The sequence below is a fragment of the Lycium barbarum genome, chromosome 10, assembly GCF_019175385.1.
Source record: "Lycium barbarum isolate Lr01 chromosome 10, ASM1917538v2, whole genome shotgun sequence".
NCBI classification, from domain to species: domain Eukaryota; kingdom Viridiplantae; phylum Streptophyta; class Magnoliopsida; order Solanales; family Solanaceae; genus Lycium; species Lycium barbarum.
The window spans coordinates 90,720,460-90,739,382 of NC_083346.1; positions in this window are offsets into that span (position 1 = coordinate 90,720,460).

The window sequence follows — 18,923 nt, forward strand, 5'->3', positions numbered from 1 at the left end:
AATGTATCAAAGGTATATTTGTTGAGAAAACAAGATTGTTTAGCTTTAAAATACAATTTTAAAGAAAACTAAAGTGCTTCGTAAAAAGAGACTCCTAATGTATTGGAATGCAATATTTTTAAAATATTTATTATTAGTAATAAATGTAGTACTTATCTTGTTTTTTTTTATTTATTTGAAGTGGGCCGGTGCCACAGTGGGCCATCACCCGGGCTACTAGTGGCCGGGCTGGTGGGCCGGGCCGGACATGCCAAGATATCTTCCCCTTTGCTCTATGACATTTATTTAATAGGAATGATAACTACTTCAAGAAAGGAGGACATAGACACCTTACCAAAATCAAAGCGATCGAGTATTACCTTTTGACCAATTGCAAAACGAGAGAGACAATTAAGCAAATTTGCTACATAAAATGGAACTGCCAGACAAGCTCGGATATAAACTCATTATTGATTGGGGCTTGCAAAAACAACTAGCAAAAACGAGGAGTAACTAGAGACGATAATGGAAAATGTATTGTAGGGTTCAACAAAAGAATCCCCTATGCCACAAATATTCAAACAAAAATTATGGTACTACAAATTGACCTAGAAATTGCACTAGAAAAAAGCGTGTCACCAGCCACTACAAATCGTAAAGGATTGTAAAGAGGTTATTAATATGCTAACTGGTTCTAATGATCTTAAACTCCAATCTTACTGATGATTGCATGTGGTTGATTATTAGAATGTCTAAAAATAAAGCACATCTTTAGAGAAGGGACAGAAATTGCAGATAGACTAACCAAATAAAGGAAATAAAAATACTTAAAGGAATAATATAAGCACAAGTGAATGACCCGACAATAGCTATATAGAAGAAATTTATCAAACTAGAGAGAGAAGGTAAGAGACTTTACTTAATAACTCAAAAACTCTTGAATCTCACTACAATGAAAATATGTGAAAGAGCATCCCTATTTATAATACTAGAAAACCAACATAGAATAGGGCTAGAAAACTCATTCCAATATGAACTAGACAAATAAATCTCAAGAAAATATGAATTAAATAAATGCAAAATATCAAATCCTAAATAACTTTGGATTAGTAATCTTGGTTTAATTCCAACATAGCCTCCCTTAAACCAAGATCTTCAAACTTGAGCGTGCCATGAACAATATCATATCTTGTAGAAGTCAACCGCCTTAGATTCTCGGACAATTTCCTGAAATATGTAGCTTCGACAAAATTGCAGGTGCCATCTTTAGTTAGCTTTAGTTTCTCTTTCACGAGATTCAAAGTTAATTTTCTTCTTCTTCTTCTTCTACTTCTTCTTCTTCTTCTTCTTCTTCTTCTTCTTCTTCTTCTTCTTGTATCCTTTAATAACTAGTCTTGATTTAAAATCATATGTTTCTTCAATTGATTTATACTTGGTCTTGTGCGCCTATTCGACTCTAGGTGACCTTTCAATAGATGGTAGAGCAGTATCGTCAACAAATAATTTTTCATGCTCCTCAGAACATAAAATCTCGGATAATGGCTCAAATTAAAATTGATTACGTCTTCAATATCCATAATCATGCATGTCAATTGTGGATCTAGACCCTTAATTATTTCTGTTTCAATTTTGGGTAGATCATCAAATACTTTATCTTGGTGAATTCTTTGGCTTTTTTCATCACTAGCTTCATATTCAATACGCTCAAACAATTTTTCTTGTGTGATGAAAGAAAAATTGCTTCGTTGAGGCATTGCAAGCAAAGGTGAATCAACCTAAGCACACGTGCAAGACTCAACAATGGCTATATAGAAGAAATTTATCAAACTAGAGAGAGAAGGTAAGAGGCTTTACTTAATAACTCAAAACTCTTGAATCTCACAACAATGAAAATATGGGACATAGCATCCCTATTTATAATACTAGAAACCAAAATAGACCAGGACTAGAAAAACCTATTCCAGTATAGATTTGATAAATAAATCCTAACTAGATATGAATTAAATAAACTAAATGCTAAACAACTTAGGTTTCCTACTCTTGGTTTATTTCCTACATAGCCTCCCTTAAACTGTCACGACCTATTTTGCCTAAGCCGTGCGGGCACTTACCTTCCCACCTTGGTAAGCGAACCCTCAACCCAACAATGTATAAATACATAAAAACGATGAAATTAAGCAACAGATTAGAACAAATACATAAGTCTCACAATATAGATATAGAAGTAGTAGAATAGTGCGGAATAATAACAACACCCCCAGGGTCTAGTCTGAATAACACAAGAGCATCTAAAAAGGGAAATAGTACAAATCTGGAATACTAATAAATAAGTATCTATGTCTCTGAATAAAATAGGACATAAACATAGAAAAGTCTTCAAGGCAGCGGACGACCATGCTCACCCTGGAAACTCAAAGAGAAAGCTGAAGCGACTATTAGCCACGCGTCACGGAAGTGGATCCGACCTGATACTCTGCATTCATAAAAGAATTCAGCTAGTGCAGGTTAGTACAAACAACAGTACTAGTAGGCAGCATCGGCCGACTAAGCATAGCTAACACAATCCAGATAATAAAGCAGATAAGCAGATAAACCAACAAGTGTAAGTCACAAGTAATCGAATTCAAGTACACGTCATTGCCTAAGTAAAGCTTCTAATCCCAAATGTGTCAAGTCCATCACAATACAACACTAAAACATCTCAGAATCAAACCATAATACAATGCAATGCAATAATGTATGAATGCACTGCAATGCCATGCAAATGTTGTGTACACATGTACTTCGGACGGAAATATCGACGTCTCGGTAGCACAACCCAGTGTGACTCGCGAAGTCTAAGTGCCACCCGTCTTGGATCTTTTCCCAACAGACAGACGGGACCCCGGATCTTTACCCACGGGGAGTTCTCACCGGCACCACTCTGGGGGACCTGCGGAGTCCGTGCACTCACTCATTCCACGATTCCGGAATGAACATCGGATAGCGGACTCTCACGTCACTCAAGTAAAGAGTTTTAATCAAGTATCAATTCACTCAATCCACGATTCCGGGACAAACATCGGATATCGGACTCTCACGTCACTCAAGTAAACTGAACTGAGCTCATCAAGTATTTCATCAAATATCATCAATATCTCAACAGTGTATCATGAAAATGAGAGTGCGTGCAATGCATGAATCACATCAATAATCATGCTCAATATCACAAGTACCAATAATGGGTACGACAACAATATATCCGAATCACAAATACCAAAAGTGGGTATGCCAACTATATAACCGAATCACAAGTACCAACAGTGGGTACGCCAACAATATATCCGAGTACAAGTAGCAACAGTGGGTATACCAACTATATCATAATCAAGATGATAAAACATAATCCAATATCTATCAACGACTCATGGCATCAAGCCGGTACAATAGAACAATCGAATCACACATAACGGGGTGGATAGCCCCAACACACAACAGGACCCAACCTAAGGCAATATCCAACCCGACTTCATACCCGAAGGTTCACATGCTATCTCCAACAATATAATCTAAATATGTGCTTCGCTATACGAAGTCTCACCAAAGGTAAGCCATAACCTACCTGGAAGGCCGAATCGCAACACCAACAACTTACTCACTTTCCTTGCCTTTCCACTGAACCTCAAAACCAAAGTAGTCTAAGAATAATCGAATTCTTGATTAGAAATCATGAAGAATGATACTAATATTGCTACTATTAAAATTAGGTCAATTCTAGTCCTAGAAATTGGGGAAACGGGCCCACAAGGGCAAAACGGGAAATTCAGAAGAAAAATGCCAAATTAAGTACTAGGTGATCATAACCCAACCACTAATTACTGATTTAACTAAAGGATTAGCCTAATTTCTGATTTTAAGCAAAACCCCTAAATTGGGTATAAACCCTAATTCTTTGATTCCGAAATTCAACACTAGAAATGGAAGATATATGATTAAAAAGCTTAGATTCATCAAAATCTAACATAAACATCATCAATTTCCTCATTAACGAGCCTAAGGAAAAGTTCATCAAAACCCTCTTTCAACTTCCATCACTAAGGGATTACTAAAGAGAATGGGGAATCCAAGATGATTATGATTAAAGGAAGAGTAAAGGAACAAGCAAGATTTACCTCCAATGATATCTCCAAAATATCTCCAAGAACTGTTCCCCAAAGCTCAAATTTCGAAATGGGAAATAATGAGGGTCTAAAGGCTTTTAACATTTCGTTAATTTTACAAACTGCCCGTCACCCGCTTTAGCGGCACTAGGACCGCCCCAGCGGTGCTGCATCAGCGGTCACACGACCGCTTCAGCGGTAAGGACAAAACTCACTTGACCGCTCCAGCGGCAGGGCTACCGCTCTAGCGGTGCCGCTGCCGCGGTGCTGATGCCGCCAAAGTGGGCACCAGACACCAGAAATCTCCCTATGTTTCGCCAATTGATTCGATTTTTCATCTAGTTTTCGAGGCCATCTGCTTACATACCATACACATAGACACACATAAAATGCGCTACGAACGCTCCTGTGGCCTTAGAATTCCCAACAGAGGTCTCGTTGACCGAGTCTACCCCCCAATGCCTTATTTCCAATTTCCCAACCTATGTCCTAAAATGCATCAAAGTGCATTGGCAACCGAACCAAATAAACTCACAAGTTCTAAACGACCATCCGGACCTCTCGGAATTGACGAAATTCCAAAAAAGGTCCATTTACCCAAAAGTCAACTTTAGGTCAACCATTTTTCACTTTAAGCCTATATTTCACAAAAGTTGCCCGAATCCGGTCTAGATACCTCGGGAAGTGTGCCAACGGTCCACTGGGGTAAAAATTTAGATTGTTAATGCTCGAGAAAGGGCGAAAATGCCGAAAAGACTATAACGACCAAACGGGTCGTTACATTAGATACCAATTGAATCGTCGTCCTCGAGCGAAGAAGAGACAAGAAGGCGGGAAATACCTGAATCAGTAAACAACTAGGGATATCGGCTACGCATGTCGGGCTCGGTCTCCCAAGTAGCCTCCTCAATAGGACGATGCTTCCATTGTACCTTCACAAAAGCAATCTCTTTTAACCTCAACTTTCAAACCTGCCTATCCAAGATCACGATAGGCTCATCCTCATAAGTCAAATTCTTATCAAGTAATATAGAATCCCAATGAACAATGTAGGTACCGTCAGCATGGTACTTCTTAAGCATCGAAACATGAAAAACAAGATGAACTCCCGCCAAGCCTGGCGGCAATGCCAACTCATAAGCTACATCACCCATACGATAAACAATCTCAAACGGACCAATATACCTGGGGATCAACTTGTCCCTCTTACCGAAACTCATAACACCCTTAATGGGTGAAACCTTCAACAGAACCTGGTCACCAATAGCAAACTCCAAATCCCGGACCTTCCGGTCTGCATACATCTTTTGCCTACTCTAAGCTGCCAAAAGCTTGGCCTGAATAACTCTCACTCTATCAAGGGACTCTACCAAGGGTAAGTGCTAGTCCCAATGACCCCTAAAATTAATAATACGCGCTCTCAACATGTCCTCGAGCACCTGAATGGTCCGCTCGGACTAGCCATCGATCTGGGGATGAAAAGCTGTACTGAGATCCAATCGGGAACCCAACTCCTCATGAAATGGCCTCCAGAATCGGGAAGTGAAAATAGTACCCCGATTGGATACGACATAAATAAGAACCCCATGTAATCTCACAATATCCCGAATGTACATCTTGGCTAACTTCTCTGTGGTATAGGAAACCTGAACTGGAACAAAGTGAGCAGACTTAGTCAACCGATCCACTATCACCCAAATAGAATCAAAGTTGCCAAGGGTCATCGGAAGACCCGTAACAAAGTCCATAGTAATCCTATCCCACTTCCACTCAGGAATGGGCATCCTCTGAAGCACCCCACCGGGTCGCTGGTGCTCACTCTTAACCTGTTGATAATTCCCACAGTTAGCCATAAAATCTACTATATCTCTCTTCATCCGACGCCACCAATAGTGCTATCTCAAATCACCGTACATCTTAGTAACTCTCGGATGAATAGAATAGTGAGAGCTATGAGCCTCAGACAAGATTAACTGACCCAAATCACCAGTACGAGAAATGCACACGTGTCCTCTAATCCTCAGAATGCCCTCAGAATCAATCACAGCCTCCTTGGCCTCACCTCTCAAAACTCTATCTCGCATCTTGCTCAACTGAGCATCATCAAACTGATGAGTGCTGATCCGATCCAGTAAAGACGACCTCACCTTTATACAAGACAAAATCCTGCCCGGGGTTGAAATATCAAGACGGACGAAACTGTTGCCTAGAGTCTGAACCTCCATGGCCAACGGACGCTCGAAAACAATCAATCGAGATAAACTCCCCATACTCACTGCCTTTCGACTCAAGGCATCAACCACCACATTGGCTTTCCCGGGATGATCCAGAATAGAGATATCATAGTCCTTCAGGAGCTCCATCCATCGGTGCTGCCTGGAATTAACATCTCTCTCGGTAAACACATGCTGAAGGCTACGGTGATCGGTGAAAACCTCATAATGAACACCGTACAAATAATGCCTCCTGATGTGGCGTGATTTTACGCCACAATCGATGTTTTTTGACTATAAGTTTTACTTGTTTTTAAGCAAGCCTATGTGATTTTACGTGGTTTTTAGTGTTTTTCAGGTAAAGGAACAGATTCGGCACAATCACAGTTGAAGTGCAGAACCAGGTCGTAAATTGATGTTTACGGTCCGTATTCTACAATACGGGCCGTATTCCATGGTCGTGTTAAAGGATCCTGGAGACAGAATGTCCAGCTGAGAAGATGGTGATTTACGAGCTGAGTTTATGGACCGTATTTCAGTTTACGGTCCGTATTCCATCACGTATTTAGTCATTCAAGCATTTGGCAGGAAGTCTGAGATTAGCAAAGTGAAAGACGACCAAGCAGTTTACGGACCGTAAACCACTTTACGGTCCGTATTTTGGAAGGATAAGTTGCACACAGCTGAGAGAACGAGTTGGGCGTAAACCATGTTTACGGTCCGTAAAGTGATTTACGGACCGTATTTCATCATGACGGGACTGAAGTGCAAAATCTGTAACTTATGTATTTTCAAAACTTATAAATAGTCATTGTAGGATTGTAATAGTCATCATTCATTATATTTTTGTCTCTTGACTTAGGATATTAATTCTCTCTAGTTTTTTGAAGATTCAAACATCAATTCAAGTATTACGAATTCCTTTTTCATTCCAAAGTAAGCAATTATGAATTCTTCAATTTCTTATTTCTTGTTCTTTGTCATGAGTAACTAAATTCCCTTACTAGGGTTGTGAACCCAATGATGGGTGTTTTGTGATTGGGTTTGTGATTGATATACAAATAATGGATTATCAGGGTTTAGTTATTCTTCATTCTTCATTCATAATTAATGGTTGCAAACATTGATTAAAGCCATAAACCCTAAATTTATTTGGAAAAATAATTAGGGTTGGTAAGAATAATTAACAAGAACTCAAAGCTTTAAACTTTGTTTAATAAATTCACTTAGGAATAAGAGGAATTTACTTGGCATGATTAATCGTTCTTCATAATCACTTTCTTATATTTGGGAAAATCATAGAAAGATATAATCTTTATTTATTGGGAAATAGTAGAGATTCACATAGAGATTAAGTGCATTCATATAATGATCCATTACAAGTATATCAAGATCAATACCCATGATCATACACTCTATCTAACGGGGACACAACCTTAGTTTCTTTTACCATAAATAATCACCAAAGCAATAATTTAGCAACTAGTCATAGAAAAACCAACTTTTACACAAATTATCGGATTAAGACATTAGACCTAGAACTTAGCATCTACGACTTTAGTAACCTTTTCACACCATATTCCCTGTGGGATTCGACCCCAACCTCGTTGGGTTACTATATTTGACAACGTCCGCGTTATACCATTAATAAGTGTAATTTGAGCGTATCACCTCCAATTTTTCAAAGCAAAGACTACGGCCAACAACACCAAATCATGGGTAGGGTAATTCTTCTCATGAACCTTCAACTGACGGCAAGCATAAGCTATCACTCTCCCCTCCTGCATCAACACCTCACCCAAACCCATACCGGAGGCATCACAATAGACAGCGAAATCCTTACCCTCCACGGGTAATGCTAAGATCGGGGCTATAGTCAAAAGAAGCTTGAGCTTTTTGAAAGCTCTCCTCACAATCATCCGCCCACTGGAAAGGAACATCCTTCTGAGTCAATCTGGTCAAGGATGAAGCAATAACACCAAAACCCTTCACAAAGCGATGGTAATAACTGGCCAAACCCACAAAACTACGAATCTCAGTAACAGTAGTGGGCCTCGCTCAACCCCTCACAGCCTCAATCTTCTGGGGATCAACCATAATCCCATCCTTAGACACAAATGACCCAAGAATGCTACAGACTCCAACGAGAACTCACATTTAGAAAACTTAGCAAACAGGCTATGTTTCTTCAACAACCCAAGAAAAGAACAAATCAATATATTACAAGGTAAACAAGTGCAAATCTATCCAAAAACTTCCTTTAAATTCAGTCCCTCTCCAACAACACCGATAAGTCAACTTGAAACCTTTATACCATGATTTCCTTTACTTTAAACCTTGAAATTCCTCTATAAACATCTTGATATCAAAGTTAAGATTATAAACATACCTTGTATGCCTAGAGAATCCAGTCCGAACATTCGTTCAAGTCCAAGCAAGTAGCCAAGTCCTCTAGCAATACTAATACTAGGATGCCTCCACTAATCTTATGATTCTTAAGATTAATCTTCACTTAATTGGGTTGGAGAAGGTTAGGAAGAGTTTAAGAGAGCTCATAGGGTCTAGAAGGATCTGGTTTTGATGCATAATGAGCCCCAAGTCGTGGACCCTTCTATTTATAGCAAGAAAATAATTTCCACCGCCTCACTTCGACGGTTCCGTCGATGTACAACGACGGTTCCGTCATTTTTTGACGGCTCATATCTTACTCCGTACTTCTCCAAATTGCAATCTGCCAGTTGCATTTGAAAAAAGAGTCGCTGAACTTCAATTTACATAGTTATGCATTCCATAAATCCTCATATTTTGGGAGATATACCTCTCTCAAATTGGACCAAAAACTTTTTGTCCAAAATTCTGTCAAGTTTTTTCAAAATTTTGACAAACTTAATTTCTTCGATTCACTTGATCCCGGAACCTTTAGACACTTGCTTATCCTTGTTATAATGGTTCCATAACCTCTCCGAGCTTACGTTAGTTTACTTACGATGCAAACGACGTGAAAATTTTTGAGGTGTAACACTGGCCCAAACCCAATATGGCCCACTTTAATGGGACGGGTCAGCCCAGCCCTTCCCGGATGATAGGCATAATCTGAGTTTGTCACGAGCTTAAGCTAAGGAAGTGCAAAGGGATTCAGGGGTAATTGTGTCATTTTATAATATTATCCCAAGATAACTAATCTCGATATTAGTTATTCCACTTAGGTGAGGAAATAATTTAATCCCAGGGTTGTGCTATAATTTTATAGTGGGTTTAGTTAATACTCCAAGCCAAAGATGGAATAAATTTAAGCCCATATTCTATTCCACGTAATCTCATGTACCAAACGACCCCTAAATACATAAGTTGGGTTCAGCCTAATACAGACAAAAGAAAACATCTAGCTTGAAGTGTGTCACAACCCAAATTATCTAAGTCACGATGGAATTTACAACCCAACCCGGTAGGTGAACCAATTACAACACAAAACAATTCCATTTATTAAGAAGCGGTAATATAAGCAATTGAAACAGTCGAATAACCATAAATAGATATCATAAAGGTCAACAATGCGAAAAATACAAGAAAACACCCAAAATTGACAATATGAGTTAAGAGCATCTAAATTGAATAAGTAAACAAATCTCAAATTTGAAATAGCCTGTCTGAGTTTGTTCATCTGTAGCATCACTTGAACTTTCCACAATCGGCATTGTATCACTAAGATATAAGTGTACTTCTTCAGATTCACTCAAATAGCAAATAGATCTTGTACATGCAGCACTGCAATTGGGATTCACAATTCTTCTGAGCTCGCCATCCTATCAGTGATTGAGATACAAGAGTATCTCGATCTTAATTCAACTTGCTTCCAAAGACACTGAGCTGTCGACTGCAACCTGGAAGCTCTGATACCATGTTAAAGAGATAAATCATGGGAAAAGCAAGGAAAATATTAGATAGAAAACAGAGAGAAATAAAGAATAAGAACATGAGAAAATATTTGATATTAGAAATGAATGAAGCAGTGCAAAATAAGTAACTGTTTGTACACTATTTATAGCTATTGTGATTAGCTAATCTAACAGCCTAACTAACAATGACTTAATCGACTAAGTGTAACTATAAATTAGTAACTACTTCTAATTAATTACAATTCAAGTTACACCTCCAGCGACCAGACATTCTTTTACACATTATAAGGCGAGGTCGATGTGTCTCTCAGTAGATGTGACGCTTGTTCCAAACAACTAATCACAGACATTCTGAAAAATATTTAAACTTTCTAAAATTAGGTTTGGGGGGGGGGGGGGGAGGGGTGTGTCACGACCCAACCAGAGGGCCATGACGGGCACGTAGAGCTAACACACCGAGCACCTCTAAACATACATCTCATAACATTTCTGGGTGGACCATAAAGATAGCTCCTGGATATCATAATCTGTAAGGACATATATCACAATATAACGACATATCTCTATATAATCTTCAACAATTATGCCCATTATCATCAGCCGACAAGGCTACTAAAATGTTATACAACGATATGAATCGGTGGGGTTATGAAACGTTTAACTGTACACATATGTCTACGAGCTTCTACATAGAATACAAGTGACCATAAGGACCAATACCAATAGATTGCAGCTCCGAAGTAAGTGGAGTGCTCCTGAGAATCCGCTGATTATTCACTTACGGGTCAAATCCGTGTACCTATGTACCTGCGGGCATGAACGCAGCGTCCACAAAAAAGGACGTCAGTACGAACAATGTACTGAGTATGTAAGACATGAATAACAACATAATAAGAAATATAGAACATAACATGAGATAAAGATAACCTGTACATCTGATTGCCTTATAAGACGGATACCATGCATGCTTAGCTTTCTTTTAAAAAAAATTATTTTCATACATACATATATACATATATTATATCATCATCATAACGTACCCGATTTATATTATGGAATAATCATCAACGCTATATCTCACCTTGAAGGAACAATCATCATGAGGCAAGATCAACAACAATGAGAGAAATCAAGGAAATCAGGAAATATACTCAATAATCTCATGATAGCATTAAAACCATAAACTTTGAAATTTCTAGAAATAAGATCATCATCATCATGTTCATCATAGAAAACATCTCATCTTTAGTATCATAAGAAGCTTTTAAGAATCATGAACTTCTAACTTTTGGAAGTAAGAAGGTTATGGGAACATACATGGAATCATAACATAGGAATCATGCCTTTTCAAAAGAAAGGGACTAGCCTTAACATACCTGGATAATCTCCTTCTCAATCCACAATAAAGCTTAACATAATCCTCTTGCGTCTACAACAAGTGAAATGATACCTCATCAACAAATAGTGTCACAACTATCATATGTTGCTAATATTATAACCTTCGGAAAATCGGGCAGCACTTTCCCTATTTATACTACATCCCAAAGGCCACTATGGGTATTTGGCCTCACACAACTTTACCAACATTAAATTAAGCTAGCACATGACCAAAGGGGTGTTATACATGCCTTAAGCAGTGCATACAATCTAAGAACCATGGCTGAATCAGTCCAACTTCACCCTCAATCATGATACAATACCATAGACTTGCTACTCCTGTAGTTTCTAACCTTCTTGATGGAAGATTTGGTTGTTTCCACTTGATTTGGGCCAAAATTTTATAATTGGAAGTTGGGAAAATATTCTAGAGGGTTGGGGAATGTTATGGAGGTGTTTGGATGAAAAATAAGGGGTGAAACCCATTTTCAGATCTCTAGGGTCAGTTCGGCCGACCTAGAGTGTTCGGGTACTGTAGCAACTCGGTTACTGTAGCAGCGTTTCTGCTCTGTCAGCCTAACTTGTAACGTCCATAATTCTCTACTCTATTGTCGTATCGACGAGCGGTTTGTTGTATTGGAAACTAGACACGAAGAACTTCATTTTAGGTTTTTGAAACACCTTAAAACTCCTAATATACTTGGATATATACCCCTCCAAATTTGACTAAAAATCTGCCAACCTTTTCCAAATTTTCGACAAACTTATTTTCTTCGATTTTCTTGGTCCCGGAATCTTCCGAAACTCTCCATACATGATATTTATCATTAATCATACTTGATAATGGTCATTTTCTTTGATTTCAAGGTTGTCCTTCTCGATTACGATTTACGAGATCATAATTCATCCTTTACTTCATTGTTACGTATTTCCCATGGCTTGTAGCTTCCAAAACTTCATGGGATGTCCCCGATACTCAATTAATATGATGAAGTATGTGGCATGCTCGTGTTCTGAAAGTTTGAGGTGTAACATCCTTCCCTCATTAGGAACATTCGTCCTCAAATGTTGTAGCTTGCGAGCTTACGATGCTTTTATTAGTTTCTTGAAATAGTTGTCCTCTTTTAGTTCCGATCTCCATGCTCTTATACTATGGGCTCATTAGTCTTATTTCATATCCTCGCAATTCTTTGTCGAACTCATTCATTAGTTCCATATCCTCATGTTCTTATGTATGTATCCAGTGGTCAACTGATATCTAGTTACTGTCCTGGGACCTGTTGCCATTAAGATGGTCTTAAGTCATGACTGCTATGGCTCCCTGCCGGTCTGTGCACACTCTTAATTGTTGTTATCTTTTGCCTTGCTCCTTATTTCTCTACTAGTAGACAAATTCTCTTGTTCAGATATGGCACCCTTCCTTGCTTGCTTCTTGGGTGCTATTTTAGAGTATCCCTTTTTGTACTAGTCGCCTCATATACATACCATATCATCTCCTTTTAATTCCTTGGTCGGATCCCTCTTAATTCCTTATAAAATCATCATATTCATATTTGAAAATTTCCTCCAATTTCCTCTCCTCAGATCTTTACATAATTACAATATAAACTCATAAACGTGGGACTAAGATAAAATCTTACTTAATCATTACTTCCTGTCATTACGAGTATGCTTTATTCTTAAATCCTTGGCTCTCTTATACCGGTGACAAATTGAGACTTAAACTAACCTTTATTCTTCTTCGGCTCCTTATCGTCGTCCTTGCACCATTCTGTTTGCCGTCTTATCATGGCGATTGTTTATATGGTTCTATGCCATACACTCTCACATTTGATATAACTAGTGGCTTGGAATTTTATGACTTACGAGGTACTCCCTAATCTCAGGCAGTACTGCTGTCTTGCTATCCACAGGCACACTATCTCCCTTTTTGTAATCCAGATTGTCCTTTATACTTACTCCCTGGTCAGCTTACAGACCCTTCTTACTCCTTTCGTTACCTCTCGGAGTACATTACTGTACACTTAAATGTAACCAAAATTTCTCCAGTACGAGCAATTCTAATCATAGTCCGGACACATAACATGTTGCATTGACGAAACTCATTCTCTTTGATTCGTCAATCCCTTCATTATCTTGTCATGCTTCCTTTTCCACATTTGTCTCCTAATATACTTGCATTTAATCAATTTTCACTTTTCTTTAGCACATTCTTGACATATTGGTTCATCTCGAAATCTGACTCCTTCAATCCAATATATTTCCCTTTTTTGAGCTTCAGAATATTGCAGCTGATCGTAGAACTAAATCTGTTCTTCCCCCCTTTTAAAGGATGTTCTCATATACCGTAACCTTTGAGTGTTAATCGTCTTTGATAGTCATCTGGCCGACCTTAGCGATCCTTCAACTCCTCTATTCCATATAATGCCGGAGTTTTTTTCATCGCATGGTTTAACTTGTTTTCCTTTTTGCTAGTTGAGTTTTTGTATCAAATCAAAATGCTTATACATATCGGGTACAATTCAAATGCCTTCTTTATTGTCTTTTCACTTCTACCTCTCATGACTAGTAGGCCCCTAGGTTAATGAATTAATGGGGACATCGAAATTCATTAGGCCCCTCATGGAGTGTCCGACTATACCACACTCTTTTAGCCCTAATCTTTCTCCACGACTATCTTCTTAATATCCTTGAAATTCTCCTTGCTCTGGGTTCCTAATTCCGATTTATATCTATACTATACCATTAAAAGTTGATATTCCACACCATCCATTCCCACGACTCGTCTTTTCATTAGCTTAGCTTATTTTGTCCCGTAATTCTTCTTAACTACTTGTTTGCATCACAGCTATGCATCATAGTCCTTTTAGTGTTCTGTAGGTTCTTGTTCTTATCGTGAAATCCTCACAAAGTACACCCTTTCCTTTCTTCGTTCATCGAGTATTCATCTTCCTTTATGATACTACAACTTGTATACACACACACACACACACACACACACATATCTCGAATTTTCTTGGTTTTCTTCATAATCATATCTTTCACACAAACATTGTCTTATAATTTCAATTTGTTTTCCTTTGGCCAGGCCTACTAACTCATTAACCTTCTACCTACTTTCGGCGGCCACATAATTCCCTTTAACCATGTCGTTAACACCTCATCATTCCTTTAGTCCTCATAGTTTCTTTTACTTGTAAAATGCCTGTTTCCATTAGTCATCCTTTACTCTTAGGTTAGGAAATCTTGGAGTGTTCCGTTACGAGTAATAATCCCTTTTGACATTGAAAATCTCTTCTTGAGGTACTTTCCTACCTTAAATAGGCGTACCAATCATGGGTTCACATCCATTCTCCTGGTTAAATCTCAGGAGTTTAAAATTCCCTCGACGCTCTCATAAGATCTGTTTATTTCTTCTCAAGGATGCACTTTCCAGGGTCCTCACGTTCCTCTCTTGTCACGTATAACATTACTCTATCTCCCGTTGATTTATTTAAATTTGATCCTATCGTCTGCTTTCCTACTCTCATCCTAACCTTTTCCTCAAATATATATTACCTGACCCTCAATGGGTATACGGTTTCCTTGTCCAAGTTTCTCTCTCCTTCATGATATCATAACTTTCTTTTTCTTAATGCTCCTTCTTACATTGTTGGTCGCGTTACTGCTATCTGACTTTAATTCTCGAGAAAACCCAATCCTAATTCTCTCTGTAGCGCTTGCTATCTCATTTTGACATACAACACAATCGATATTTTTAACATGTCGTAACATAAATCATAAGGGTATACATAATACTCGATTTAGCCACTCGTGACTTATCTTTTTTTATCGCTTTTCAACACCTTTTTCTTGCGAGATATCCCATTACCATTTGATTTTGTCTTGAATCTGTGGTTCTAATACATCTCCCCTCTCTTTTTGCTCAGCTAGCCAGAGAATTCTAATTGAAAAGCTCATATGCTCCTAATTTCCCTCGGGCTATTCTGGTTTCTCATATTCTTCTCTCGTGTGTCTAAATCTGTAGGTCTTCCTAGCATATCTTTCTACGTCCTAACTGTGAATCCCGACGATATAACTTTACTTAAAAATCTTTACTCGTACTTGTACCCTGTCTCCTTGTCTAAAATAATCAACCTTGCATCCTTTACTTTCCTGTAGCAACCGAATCGATCCTTGCGCTATTTTATCTTCACTTGTACACCTACTCTCTTCTTTTCTTACACATAAACCGACATCGCACCTAATTTCTCTATCGTCAATAACCTTCACAACATTTGTCTGAAAAAATTTGAGGTAAAGCCTTCTTATAAGGATTGGCTAGAAATAAACCACATATTCCTAAGGTTGATACAATCTCTACTTCCTTCGTCGACCAAGCAACATCACATTTAGAAGTTATATAAACAATCCAGAAAACGATCATAATTGCAAACCAACTGACCTAAACATTTCTCATTCTTGTGTTCAAGGTCATCATTAATACTTGAAGTAACTTAGCCATAATGATTCTCAGAATAGTACCAACTATCAAATCCTCAGAAACCCCCTTGAAGTCGAATGACTGGTGACTTCTGAATCCCAATGTAAACTCATATCATATAGGAAAGTCCGATAAAACGAGTCTATGTGCTTGTCATCAACCCGTCCTGGCCTTATGTATGTATAAACTTCTAGAGTAAAACTTTCCCATACTCGTTAACTTCCTTTCCCATATCAATATCTTTTCATTATCTCTTACTCACCAATCTATAAATCATAATACTCCATTTGAATTCTTAATGTCAACTTTCCCTATATCTTCAATAAATCTCAATTTTCTGAAATCTCAAATGCACTCATTCCAACTCCTTTAATTACTAATCATTTTTCCCCTCCAGGGTTCTTCCCTTAAATTAAAATCATTCTAAAACTTCTCTTTGAAAGCATATCATAATGGTTCATTCAATCATGACTTACCAAACATCCGATTGTCACATTTTCCCTTCATTATTTCTCTATAGCCTAGACATTCAAACAATTCAATTTGTAAAAATCTCGGCAGAGTTTCCTTTATACTTCTTACTGCCTCATTCCTGCACACAGTCCAGAAAACACATCTAATGCCTTACAGGGCGATCACAATACTTGTAACATTTACCTCAGGTTCTCATATCAAAGTCTATCAATATCAATAAGACAGGAAACATACCTTCCGGAGTAACAAATTCAATTCTCATCAATTACCTCATAGCGGCATAATCAACTGCTTATCCATAATCAAAACATTTAGGGTTAGAATCAGAGACATCACATCCTATAATTTAGCTCTACAACACGATCTAAGATGAGAAAGAAAGGTCAATCATTCCTAAATTCCCTGCAGCCTCTTGTTTATAAGTGTGGCGCCCTTCACACCCATAAACAAGACTCTACTGGACACGGCTCGTAGACACTCCATAGGACGAACTGCTCTGATACCACTTTTGTCACGACCCAACCAGAGGGCCATGACGAGCACCCGGAGCTAACACACCGAGCACCTCTAAACATACATCTCATAAAATTTCTGGGTGGACCATAAAGATAGCTCCTGGATATCATGATCTGTAAGGACATATATCAATATATAACGGCACATCTCTATATAATCTTCAACAATTATGTCCATCATCATCAGCCGACAAGGCTACTAAAATGTTATACAACGATATGAACCGGTGGGGTTATGAAACGTCTAACTGTACATCATGTCTACGAGCCTCTACATAGAATACAAGTGACCATAAGGACCAATACCAATAGACTGCAGCTCCGAAATAAGTGGAGTGCTCCTGAGAATCCGCTGATAATTCACCTACGGGTCAAATCTGTGTACCTGTCTACCTGCGGGCATGAACGCAGCGTCCACAGGAAAGGACGTCAGTACGAACAATGTACTTAGTATGTAAGGCATGAATAACAACATAATAAGAAATATATAACATAACATGAGATAAAGATAACTTGTACATCTGATTGCCTCATAAGGCAGATACCATGCATGCTTGGCTTTCTTTTAAAAAAAAAACATTTTCATACATACGTATATACATATATTATATCATCATCATAACGTACCCGACCCTTTCGGGACTCGGTGTGTAAAATCAACTGGTCAGTGGTTGCACAATAGGTCCCGTACCCGGCCGACTATAGCGCGGCTCGGTGTGAGAAAATTCATACATACATATATATATATATATATATATATATATATAAAGCATGCATGAGAGCCCAAATAAAAGCTACAACTCTATCGGAGTGACGTAAGGTCGGTAACCTCCGATTTATATTATGGAATAATCATCAACGCTATATCTCACCTTGAAAGAACAATCATCACGAGGCAAGATCAACAACAATGAGAAAAATCAAGGAAAACCAACCAAACCTAACGGTCTTCTTCCCATCCCCCAACTCTCTCGCCTACCCCCACCCTCACCCCCCAACTCCGGCCAGCAACCTCTCGGTGGCCTCCCCAGGTAAGTTTTCTCTCTCCTAGGGTTTGTGACAGCCCTATACCCACCTCCACCCCCACTCCTCTTCTTCTCCTATCTTCCTTCTCTTCTTTTCTCTTCTTTCTTTTCCTTCCTTCTCTTCTTCTCTCTGGTCTGCCAGATTCGAGCTTCCCGTCGTGAACAGTGATTCTGGCGTGAACAGTGTTTCCTGCGTGAACAGTGATTCCTGCGTGAACAGTGATTCCGCCGTGAGTAGGTTCTGTCTAACTGGAGTTGGTACCTCCGGTTTTTTATTTTTTTATTTTTATTTTTATTTTTTTAATTCTCTGTCTTTTATCCTTGTAGCTAATTTGCATTCTTGCATTACTTGTTTCGTTCTTGTCGTAGTAGTTACACTTTCATATAGATTATTGCTAACTTGTGTTTTAGTATTGATTCCTGCCTGGTCGAGTAGTTTATATTTGCTTTACTGGCTTTGGTAGACGATGGTGGACTAGGGTCATGCTCTCGGACGGGGGTGAGGGTTAGAGGGGGTAGGTGGGTTAAGGGAGTCTCTAGTTTGCGAGTAGGGTCTTGGAATATTGGGACTCTAACGGGGAAGTCCATCGAACTAATTAAGATTCTTAAGAAGAGGAGAATTAATATAGCTTGTGTCCAGGAGACTAAATGGGTAGGATCCAGGGCTAAAGATGTGGATGAGTATAAGTTATGGTTCTCAGGTAGGTCGAGGGATAGGAATGGGGTAGGCATTTTAGTAGATAATGACTTACGCGAACAGGTGGTAAGGGTTAAGAGGGTCAGTGATAGGTTGATGACGATTAAGCTGGTCGTTGGAGGGTT